The sequence below is a fragment of the Equus przewalskii genome, chromosome 6 (assembly GCF_037783145.1).
Source record: "Equus przewalskii isolate Varuska chromosome 6, EquPr2, whole genome shotgun sequence".
Classification (NCBI taxonomy): Eukaryota; Metazoa; Chordata; class Mammalia; order Perissodactyla; family Equidae; genus Equus; species Equus przewalskii.
This window is the reverse complement of record NC_091836.1, coordinates 19,704,244-19,716,379: the sequence shown is the minus strand read 5'-3', so window position 1 is coordinate 19,716,379 and position 12,136 is coordinate 19,704,244. Positions and strand designations below refer to the sequence as shown.

The 12,136-nt window shown below is 44.1% G+C and overlaps 1 long non-coding RNA gene across 1 annotated transcript in view; it reads right to left on the bottom strand.

Annotated features, from left to right (window-relative positions):
- The window catches only part of LOC139083848 (uncharacterized), a 45,599-nt gene extending 34,016 nt beyond the window's left edge, over positions 1–11,583 (bottom strand). The window contains exon 1 of the long non-coding RNA XR_011540841.1: positions 9,109–11,583. This is a non-coding gene — a long non-coding RNA (uncharacterized lncRNA). The remainder of the gene's footprint in view (positions 1–9,108) is intronic.
- Between the last annotated feature and the right edge of the window lie 553 nt (positions 11,584–12,136).

Here is a 12,136-nt window from a genome sequence, read left to right as displayed (position 1 = left end):
AGAACTAGAATTCTTTTCTTAGAAAAGTAACCTTAGCATGCTATTCCCTTAGTTAAAAACCTTCTAGAAATCATCCAGACATCATTTAAATGGTGAATGGTTAAACAAACATACCATGAAATACTACTCAGCAATGAAAAGAAACAGACTCTTGATAAACACCACGACTTGGATGAACCTTAAGAAAATTATGCTGACTGAAACAAAGCCAATCTCAAAAGGTTACATACTGCATGATTTCATTTATGTAACAGTCACGAAATAACGTAATTAAAGGGGTGAAGAACAGGTTGATGGTTGCCAGGTATTAGGGATAGGGGATGGGTGTGGCTATAAAGGGGTGACACAAGGGAGTCTTGTGGTGATGGCAGTTGAGTATCTTGATTGTAACGGTGGTTACTCAAGGCCACAGATGTGATAAAATTGCGTAGAGCTACACACACACAAGCACACACACACATTAGTTCACATAAACTGGTGAAAACTGAATAAGATCTATGGTTTGTACCAAGGCCAATTTCTTCATTTTGATATTGTGCTATGATCAGATAAGATATTAACATTAAGGGAGGCCTGGGGAAGGGTGAATGAGACTTCCCTGTACCTTTCTTTACAATCTTCTGGGAATCTATAATTATTTTAAAAGTTAAAACCTAAATAAATATTTTAAAAATAAAGCGAAAAACACAAGAAGAAAAACCATCAATGGCTCCCCATTTTTTACAGGACAAAATACAAACTCCTTTGCTCAACATTTGAGGCCCTTAACAACGAGCCTCATATCATTGCTCTTTCTGTTACACCCTTCATTCATTCATTCAATAATCTTTGGGAACCCACGGTGGGCTGGGACACCAAAAATACAGTAGTGAGCAAGACAGATAAGGCCCAAGCCCTCAGAAACTTACAGTCTTTGGGGAACACAGTCAACTGCTCAAGCAATTCCAGTGAAGCAGGCCAAGTGTCACAACTGGGAAGTACAGAGGCTGACTTAATCACCCTCCTCATCATCCGTTTTCACTGTGCTCTTCCCTTTGCCCAAAATGCCCTTTCCTGCACTGGTGAACTTCCACTGTCAGCTCTTCTATGAAATCTTCCAATTCATTCATTCAGCCAGTCAGTGAACAAACACTTACTAAGCACCAACTCCATGCCAGGCCTTGTTGCAGGCATTGGGGCTGCCCTTGGACAATAGCACAGCCTCTGTCCTCTTGCAGCTGATACTATTTGGAGAGACAGATGATAAACAGCCAAACAGGAAAAATGGCAGTGACAAGCTGTAGGAGAGTGGTTGGAGAGCAATTAGGCTGGGTGAGTCAGGGGAAGTTCTCTCCAACCAGGTGATGTTTAAACTGGTACCTAAATGAGAGGAAAGAGCAGGGGGGAGTATTGTAGATAAAGGAAGGCAGGAAACTGGTATAAAGTCTTAAGAAGGAAACATGTGGCCTGTTGAAGGAACAGAAGGTTAGTGTGATGGAGCAAAGTGGGAGAGGCAGCTAACAGAGCAGAAGGTCAGAAAGGTGGGTAGGGGGCCGTTTTGAAGGGCTTTATAAGTCAGGGTGATGAGTTGGAAGGTCTTTCCTAGTACAACAGTAAGGCTCTGGAGGGTTTTAAGCAGGGGAGAAACATATCTGAAGGACTTTTTAAATCATCATTCTGACTGTTGTGTGGAGAAGGAATTGTAAGGTAAGGAGGGTGGGTGGGAGAAGAATCAAAGAGACAAGTTAGGAGGCAAGAGACGATAGGGCTCCCTGCTGGCCTGCAGGTCCTTGATCACTTTGCTGATGCTCATTTGTCCCTTGATTTAGGGTCTGTGGTTTATGTACCTGTCTTCCTGACAAGACTATTGCTAATGGAAGAGACTGACCATGTGTGATTCTTTTTTGTCCCCCTCATGACTACCTGGTTCAGTAGTTTTTCAAATAAAATTCAATTACTATAAATAGTTATTATCCAGCTATAGAAGGAAGGAAAGTGGATCCCGGGAAGACTCTAGAAAACAAATGACATTAAGTAGACCATGAAAAATGGGTAAAATTTGGACATGTAGGAATGGGAGGAAATAGCCCTCTGGATGGAGGGAACAGTGTGATGAAAAAACAAAGATGGGAAAACAATCAATGCATATGGAGAAAGGGCAAGATATGATGGTGTAGCCATCGGCCTGGGGGAAGGACTGTGAATGGATGCAGGAGAAAATAAGTTGGAAAGATTAGAAAGTTGGGTTGAGGTAAAATTATGGTGGTTCTTGAAGATTGGACAAGAGCATAGCCTTGCTGTGCTTCCATCTGAACCAAGGAACTAGTCTTAAATTTTGAGGACAAAGGGGGAGCTATTTAATGTTATTGAGCAGAGGAATGATAAAATTTGAACTCTGCCTCTGAAAAATAAAACTGAAAGCCACTGGAGTGGGAAGGATAGGAGATGGGAAAAGTGTTTTGGAGAATGGAGAGCAGTGTTCAAGGTAAAAGGTAATGGGAGTTACCTGGGCCAGCCTTTGTTCTTCTCCCCCTGAAGCAGTAAGTTATGTCTCTGTAAGCCCTCCCACCATCATTTCAGGGTTTTTATCAGTGTAAGACTTTATAAGGTCATCACAGTTTCTGCATTCCCTCAAAGCACAGGTAGGGTGGGTGAAGATTGTTTCCAGAGAAGCATGGACCATTCTATTCCATCAGTTTCCAGACAGAAACCCCAGGTAAAGTTGAAGAGGGTTAAGAAAGATGTCACCTACAAAAGGTGGACCCAGGAGCTGGGAAGCCCTCGGGGCGAGGCAGGGATGCAGGGCAAGCCTGCTCACTCCGAGTCTGGGGATTTGTTTTTCCATGTGGATTTCCTTCCAAGAGTGCAAATGTGTTTTCTTCTCTTGGTCTCCAGTTTGCCACGCTTCCCAGCTCATTCCACTGGATTGTGTTACCCGCCGCATTGGGTTGTTTTCCCCTGAATGCTTCCAGCTGTTTCACTCCCTGCCTTCTGCTTATGTGCACTTCTCAGTCGTGGCGTTCTTCCCTCCCGGGATGCTATTCCCAACACCGGTTATGAATACAACTCTGATTTACCATCCTCCCTGCCCTCCCCCACCTACTATTTTCTAGTCCTACCCAATCCTGTGTATGTTTCACTAGCCTCAGCAAGAAGAAAGGAACTAAAATTTACTATTTATTCGCTTATTACAGACCGGGCACTGTGCTAAACCATTTACATACATAATATAATTGGATCCTCACAGCTAGTCTGTAAAATAGGTATTATTATTGTTCCCATTGACTAGATGAGGAAACTGATGTTTAGGGAGTTTATGCAACTCACCTGTGGTTGTAGAGTTCAAAGCCAGGATTTGACCCAGCTCAGTGCGCCCGCAAAGGTCATCTGTAGCACCAAGTACATTCAGAACTGTATTTTTTTGAACTCACATGTATGGTTTCATATCGGGCATATCCTTTTACAACTTGCTTTTTTTCATTCAACATTACATATCTGAGATTTATCCATGTTGATAAATTTTATTTACCTCATCCTAATAACTTTATTTTATTTTATGAGTGTACTACATTGATGGATGTTTAAGTCAGATCCAATGTTTTGTGGTTACAATATGTATTCTAGCACTTAGTTCTATGTGCCATGTGAGAAACTTTATTTAGGGCATGTACCTAGAAAGGAGATTTCTCACTTGTAGGATATGGGCATCTCCACCTAAGTCCATTTGAATTGCCTACAATCTCTTTGCAAAGGGGTGGTATCAGTTTATACTCCCACCAGCATCCCACATTCTCACCATCACTTGCATTATCAAATTCAGAAGCAAATTTGGCAAAATCTGCATGGTAGGTATGTGGATGTGTGGTGTTATTTTATTTTCTGTGCTCCTCCATACATTTGAAATATTCCATAATTTGGATTAAATTATTATGATTGACAACTTTTATCAGTGGCTTGGATGAAGAGTTAGAATTCTTACTATGGCGTCTGCAAATAACACAAACTTAGAGGAGCAAGATATGTGAATGCCAATATGATGTTGTGATTCATAATCAGAAATATGTATTTGGTCTTGTACCCCATTCCTGGCACAGATCTCCTAAAACCCTTGGAGTTTCCTAAGTGAGGAGAGCAAGAAAGGCGTCTTTTGTTATGTTAAGGAGGTGACTTTGGAATTGCACCTTAAGATGAGGACTGGTTGCCAGGAGAACCAACCATGTGATTAGAGGTTGGAACTTTCAGACCCATCTCCAGACCTCCAGGGAGGGGAGAGGGGCCAGAGATTGAATCAATGGCCAATGGCCAATAATTTAATCAATCATGCCTGTGTAATGACGCCTCCATAAAACCCCAAAAGTACTAGGTTCAGAGAGCTCCCGGGTTGGTGAACACATGGAGGTGCTGAGAGAGTGGCACAGAGAGGGCATGGGAGCTCCATGTCCTTTCCCCATGTCTTGCCTGATGCATCTCTTCCATCTAGCTGTTCCTGAGTTACATCCTCTTATAATAAACTGATAATCTAGGAAGTAGAATGTTTCTCAGAGTCCTCTGAGCTGCTCTAGCAAATTAATCGAACCTGGGAAGGGGATTATGGGAGTCTCTGGCTTATAGTCAGTCGGTCAGAAGCAGAAGTTACCTGAGCTTTTGACTGGCGTCTCAAGTGTGTGTATGTTTGGGACCAGGGGGGTAGTCTTGTAGGACTGAGCCCTTAACCTGTGGAATCTGATGCTATCTCCAGGTAGATAGTGTCAGAGTTGAGTTGAATTCTCAAACACCAGCAGGGTATCCGAGAATTGCTTTTTGAGGTGGGGAAACTCACCACACACAGACGTTGGAAATTTGGGTCCCATAAGACCCCAAGTGAGCCAGGCAAGCATATTAAAAATAAAAAATGGGATCCTACTATAAATGGGGGGCTTGTAACCCTTTTATCACTCTAAAAGATGAGTATGCCCACAGCACGAAAGAGCACCATGGAAAGCAATTCCCAGCATCAGATCTAAGGGGTGCATTTAGAGCCTTGCTCAGGACATGAAGAAAAGGGGGATAGGGAGCTGAGAACCCCAAGAACAGACCAGGAAAGGGCTTCATAATAGGAAGAGGCAACAGGCGGGCCATGGACCACACAGGTCCTGCAGCTGGATATTCCCGAGGGCTGCTAGCAAAGGTTTTGAGGCAAAAGCCATGCCAAACACTGCTCTCTGAACTAACCTAGGCCTCCAATAACAAAAATAATGATGATAAAAACTGCATTTTCCTAAGAGTCCATTTTGTGGCAGGCAGCACTGTGTTCGGTGCTTTATAAACATCATCTTTATTCCTCAGGACAGAACTGGAACCTAATTTTCAGGTAAGGAAACCAGGCCGAGCCAAAGGACACAAGCGTTTTTCAAGTCTTTACTGTGTCCTGTCGCACAGCCAAGGTCAACATCAGTGGGGAGGGACACAAACTCTGCTCTCAGCCAGAGGCACTGAGTTTACAGGATCACGGGGTGGATGTATAATCCTATCACAGGGGAATAAAGACCTGGAACCTGGAACCATTACTCCAAACTACCACATTTCTCATCAAAAATAAAACCAGTATTATAGCCAACTTGGAGCCTGCATTTAAGAAACACTGTTCTAACACGAGGTGCTAAAAGGTGATGTAAAAGTAATAAGCATAGCCAAAAACAAAAATGACCAGTCTTCACTCTGTTCCCTGAGAGGGCAGAATGCTAGTTTATACATAACTGGCATCTTTTTTAAAAAAATGTGACTTTTTAGTAAAAGTCAGCTTCCTTCTCCACAGAGAGGAGACTATTGAGACACGTAAGCCCTGTGGCAGTTCCTTTGGTTGCCTTCCTCAACCGAACATCTTGCCTCAACGCCCTTTCCCAGTTTGCTCAATGGAACCAAGAAGGTGCGATCTTTTTGGAAAATACTCATTGAAGATACTTCAAAACACTGCTGTGAGGATCAGTCAAGGCGATATATGTGAAGCGCTTATCAGGATGCCAGGCCCAGCTGAGGAGCTCAGAACACGAGAACGGAGAGCTACTGTTCCAGTAAGCCCATCCTCTCGCATCCTAACAGCACCAGCGCAGTGCTGGGCCCGGGTGTCATTCAATAAACGCTTGCTGAATTGATCTTAGCATCAACTGCATGGTCATGACCTCTTCTCTCTGCCCAAAAGGGTGCTAAGAGGCCAGTGGTAGAGCCCAGCTGGGTGGGGGTCAGAACAGGTGCAGGAAGGCGATGTAACCCATGAAATCTCTGGGTAACAAAGTCAGTCATGAATACCTGGGGAATTACTCACTTTCGCTTTCTCTTTGCCTCTGCTTGACCCCATCAACAGAGACAAGGAAAAGTTAACTTCATCTCACTCATTTGGCAAACTTTACTAAATGCTGCTAAATGCTTCAACTGGCTACTAAGTCAATTGAAGAGAGGAGAGGCCATTGTGATGCCAGATGAACAACATCCAATCTTTGCCCTTGTGTTGTACACAGGCTAGTAGGGGAGACCAACCCCCAACAGTCAGACCATAAGAAGCATCAGAATAACACGGTGGGTGCTCAACAGAGGTACAAAGAGGTGTTCTGGGGACCCAGGTGACATATGCCTTGACTGTGTTCGTTTTTCAAATAAGAGAAATTGAAAGCATTGTTCAGTATTAGCATATCATTAAGTATCTTTTTAAAGCAAATCTTTGTTAAATAAATAATTGATCTTTTGGGAGACTCTATATGTTTTGGTTTTGCCCTGGTGACTACAAAATCTAGGCTATCTATTCCCCATGGGAGCACTTGGTAAATATTTGCTGCCAAGATGAAGGAGGCTTCGTCAAGTAGCATCCATTCTACCATGTGCTGGTACCACACAGCTGCTCCCCAGACACTAATCTGAATGGCTATCACCTGCAGAGCCTGAAAGGGGCCCACGGGGCTTCACTCTACCTTCCCCTCCCTGCCTCCGCCACATTTGGCCCGGGCTGTCTCTAAATCATGCTCCTCTCTGGTCTCTCTTCTGTGGGTGCCTGCTCCCCCAATCTCCTTCCCACTTTCCCATTTCCCTCTTCAGAGAGAGAGGTGCTGTGTTCTGCTCCAGACAGGAGGAAGCCCACAGAGCCAGCTTGAGTTGGCTGCCCTTTCCCAGAGCACTGAACATCTTGAAGATATTTGTAATTTTACTCACAACCAGAGGATATAATTCATCGCTTGCTGAATCAAAGTCCACCAGCTGCCAGAGGATTCCAGAGACCATTTGTACATTGCTTAAAAGTGAAAACAAAATGAAATGGTTCTACTCTCACCCTACCCCCCCCACACACACACACACAAATATACACACATACAACCAAGACTTTGGCTCTTGCTCCCAGACAGAAGGAGCCACACCACCTCCTGCTTGCCCCTGCCTCCCACCCCTTGATCTCTAAGGAGAGATGGTTCAACTCATATTTGGGATATACAGACTTTGTGGATGCAAATCAGGCCCAGGCAGACTACAAGGTTAAGAGTGAATTACTGTCAGCAATGAGGGGCTTGAGGGATACAGGGAATCCTAGCCAAGGAGAGGGATGCAGACTTGCTCTCCTATGCAATTAATCATCTGTAAGTGCAAAGGGATGGCCACTGCAAAGATTAGGTGAGTCTCAACAGCTTGCTACATCTCTGCTTTCCAGCTGGGGCCGTGGGTTGGAGAAGTTTGATCAACCCCTCCCCATTGCCTGGACTTTGGAGGACAGAGAAAAAGCAGATTGATAACTGACAAGACAGACTGTGGGGCATGAGAATGTCTTCCCTGACCTTCCAGGGTCAGCAGGCACTGTCCTAAGCACAGGGACTCTGGCCTTGACTTTCCCCATGGTTTCTACTTGCAGAAGCTGAGTGAATTCAGATACCCAACCACATGCAACAGACTGTTCAATAGTAACAATTGCTGCCACATATTGAAGACTAACTGTGTGTCCTGTGCCTCGTTAACCCTATATATACATGATCTTATTTAATCCTGACTGCAGCCCTTTGAGGCCGGGCACCACACTTATCCCATTTTCGCAGATGAGGAAAGTAAGGCTCAGAGAGACTCAATGACTTGCCCAAGATCACGCAGTTGTTGAGTGATGGACGCAGGATTTGAACTCAGGCCTGTCTGATTTAGAGGCTGCTGTTTGGAACCACCAGACTTCTGCCTCTCCCTAGACACTGAAGGAAGCCTCACAAGACAACGTCGTCTTTGAACTGAGAACAAGAAAAGGGGTTATTCCCCTGAACACATGACAGATTGTTTCTACTTTACTGAAAATAACTATAAAAATGACTAGGAGACAAATTTGTGACTCAACTATAGCAGGAATCAGTTATGTCCTTCCAACATGTTCTGAGTTTTACTTCCCCATTCTCATTCTCAACTTCTTGGCTTCCTACACCTTCCTAATCCTCTGTGGGTATCTTTGCTTGTTTTTATTATGATATGTGTTTTCTGTGATCCACTGCATATCTTTTGTAGAATGAGCTGGGAAATAGAAATATGGAAATAGATAGATGGCAGATAGAGGGATGATTGGACTGATAGATGGGTGGATGGATGGACATACACAGACAGATGGATAAAGAGATGGAGAGACGAATGAACAAACAAAGAAACAGACAAATGGACAAGTAGATGGGTAATTGGGTGAACAGACAAACGAGTGGACAGAAGACAGACAAATAGATGGACAAAGCTGTCCTAACCTGTGTGTAGCCTGACTCTAACTGACAACCATGCCAGCTGCCTGGACCCTCCGAGAACAACAGCTGACCACAAGGTAACACCACCCTGATGGTAGAGAGGCCTAGGAGGTCCTCTCTTGTCACCAAGAGTTGGCTCTCTCATACCTGGTCAGTAAAAGGGTGTAGGATTGGCTTAATACAAACCCTGGACCGCTGCTCCAGTCCACCTCCTCGGCCAGCCGTGCTCTGCTGCCCTGGTTCTTGCCTGCCCCATTCTCCAGACCACAAGGGGACCCAAACCTCTCCACGTGGCCAACATTACCTTACTTGGTTTTTATCTTTTACACATGGATTTTTACACCCATTTCCCACCTGCCACCCCTAGCCAGATTGTAAGTACCCTAAGGGCAAGAAACATATCTCTTACCTCTCTTTGTCCGGCATTTACTTCCATACACACTGATGGCAAGGTAAAAAATGATCTCATGGAGTGCATCCTCAGTAAGTGCAAATCACAGGCTTCTATCTTTGAGGAAGTTTCTTTAGCCTCTTGGAACTGTCAGAAAATACGTGCAGTGCTTAATGATACCATCCATAAATAGCAACCACTGTTTATGAAAATGTCCCAGCACCACCACAATGGCAACTTATTGAGGTTTTACTAAACGTATTATATAATAAAAGTTAATAACTATAGAGTGCTCACTACTGATCAAAATACTTTACATTTAATACTCAAACTTCATCAATATTAGGACCTAAAGGGAAGTCCTATTATTATCCACATTTTACAGATGAGAAGACTTACCCTGAGTGAGGTTAAATAACCTGCTTAAGGTCACACATTAGTAAGAGGCAGGGCTGGGGTTCCAATCTCAGTCCAACTCTAAGCCTGTGAGCTTAACCCCCAAGCTATGGGACCATTTTAGGTGGGACAAGTAGAGTGAGCGCTCCTGACCTTGTGGAAAGTCATTAGAGAGTTTTAGCGGATGCCTTCTGACCAGCTCTGACCATACAACCCCTCTCTCTGATCAGACAAGGACTGCTAGAGTCCAACACAGAGACATGAGCTGGCAGTGGCTCATTGGGGCATTTCCCAACCAATTCATGACCAGTCACTCCTGCTCAACTCCCAAAGCTACAGTAGGAAGGGCACCTGACTGGAATGTCAAGGTCTGGGTTCATGGCAGCCATTCAGTTCCTTTTGTGACTTTGCCTGAGTCACTTGACTTCTGTGACCTTCAGTTTCCTCATCCGCAAATGGGAACAGTAAGGTCGGCCCGGGATACTGCACAGGGCTATTGTCAGGATCAAATGAGCAGCCGAGACTGGAAGCTGCCTTGTAAAGGGAAGGGGGCTCTGCTCAGTTCTGCCAAAGCCATTGGCAGCATTTCTGCTTCAAGGCCCCTCAAAAACATGATCTAACTGGATGATTCAAATGGGCTTCCCAAATGCATTACAGATCATCGTGAGGAAATACCAAGTGCTGTCTGAGAGTTCAACCAGCCTCGAAGGTTACTCTCAAGTCTAGTGAGTGAACCACAGGATATCACTTTGGGCTCCTGGCCACTTGGCTGCAGTGTGAGAAATGCTTCAGGCTTGCTCCGTTCAGACTTGGTTTGACCACAATCATATTAAATATTAAATCATCTAGTGGCACTGGCAGAGAAAAATACTATGTCAGGCATTAGCTATTCTGCCTTTTGTTACTATCCATAACAATTTCCTAAGCATTTAGAATACTTCAACTTTGAGCCCAACGCTTAGAAAGAAATTATATCTAGCCTAAAGGAACTTTGTCCCAATTTCACTGGAAATTAAAACCCGGCCCCCAGGCACGGACACTGTGTTTCTTCATGCTGTTGGCAAGCAGATGGCTCCATGACAAATGCAAGCCCGCTGACTCAAAGGGAGACTGTGGCTCTTTAGTGTTGGGGCCTTGGCGCCCCAGCCTCCCTTGTCCCGTTCATCACAACATTAATTTCCAGCCCTGTCTCCTTCTCCAATCTCTCAAGTTCCCCCTCTCTTCCAGCTGACAGCACCGCCTCTACCCCACCTAGAGCTGTGCTTTTCAAACCATGGGTCATCTCCTTAACCAAGGAATCCAACTCAGTCTCACTAGTGGAGGGACAAACTGACATCGCGAGCCCTCTCCTAGGATGCAGAAAGAAGTACGCAAAGTCGCCTCTGCAGGGATCCTGCCCAAAAGGTTTCACCAGGATCGAATCACAACGAAGCAATCAGACACATCTAGGCTGTGGGACGTTCTAAGAGACCATTGGCTTGGACTCTGCAGAAGTGTTAATGTCATTAAAAAAAAAAAAGTGGGAGACTGTTTTAGATTAAAGGGGACTGAAGAAACATAACTAAAGGCAATATATGGATAAACCTTGATTGGAGTCTGGTCCCCGAAAAATTGCTTTTAAAATTCTTGAGGAGGTGGCCAGCACCATTAAGTGGTTAAGTTCGGCAGGTTCCACTTCACTGGCCCAGCTTTATGGGTTTGGATCCCAGGCGTGTACCTACACCACTCGACCCACAGATAAGTAGAGGAAGATTGGCACAGATGTTAGCTCAGGGCTAATCTTCCTCAGGAAAAAAAAAAAAAAACAATTCTCAAGAAAAAATGGAGAAGTTTGAATATCAGATGATCTTATTGGATGAAAGTTAGTTTCCTGGGTGGCCTAATAGTAACACAGTCATGTTGGAGAATGTCCTTACTCTAAAGAGAGGCATTCAGGGCTGAAAAGATATGAGGTCTGCAGCTTTCAAATACATATACAGTGAATCCTCATTATTTGCAGATTCTGTATTGCAAATTTGCCTGCTTGCTAAAATTTATTTGTAACCCCAAAATCAATATTTATGGTACTTTCACGGCCTCTTATAGACGTGTACAGAGTGGTGAAAAATTTGAGTCACCCAGCGTGCACATTCCCAGCTGAGGTTGAACAAGGCAACACTCTGCCTTCTTGCCATACTTATTTTATACCATAAACAAGTGTCTGTTTAGTGCCACGTTTTTCATGTTTCAGGGGGTTTTTGGAGCTCTTGTTTTTTGCGAGGGCCCCAAGGGTAGTCTAGGGTTCCTGAGTGCATGAAGGCTGTGATGTGCCTTTTGGAGAAAATACATATGTTAGATAAGCTTTGTTCAGACAAAGTTATAGTGCTGTTGGCTGTGAGTTCAAGGTTAATGAATCAACAACATATATTAAATAATATCTTTAAAACAGAAAACAAGGTTAACGAAACATGATCAGAGGCTCACAGGAACCGAGTCCTATGTTTGCCCTAGGAGCGATGGTTCAGTATTTGCCAACTCATTGTTTGCTGCAACTTTATAGAATAAAACTACTGTGAATGATGGGACTCACTTCTGCATACGCGTGTGTGTACATATACACACGTGTACATATACATATCTATGCATGCGTTATGTTCACACACAGAGTGTG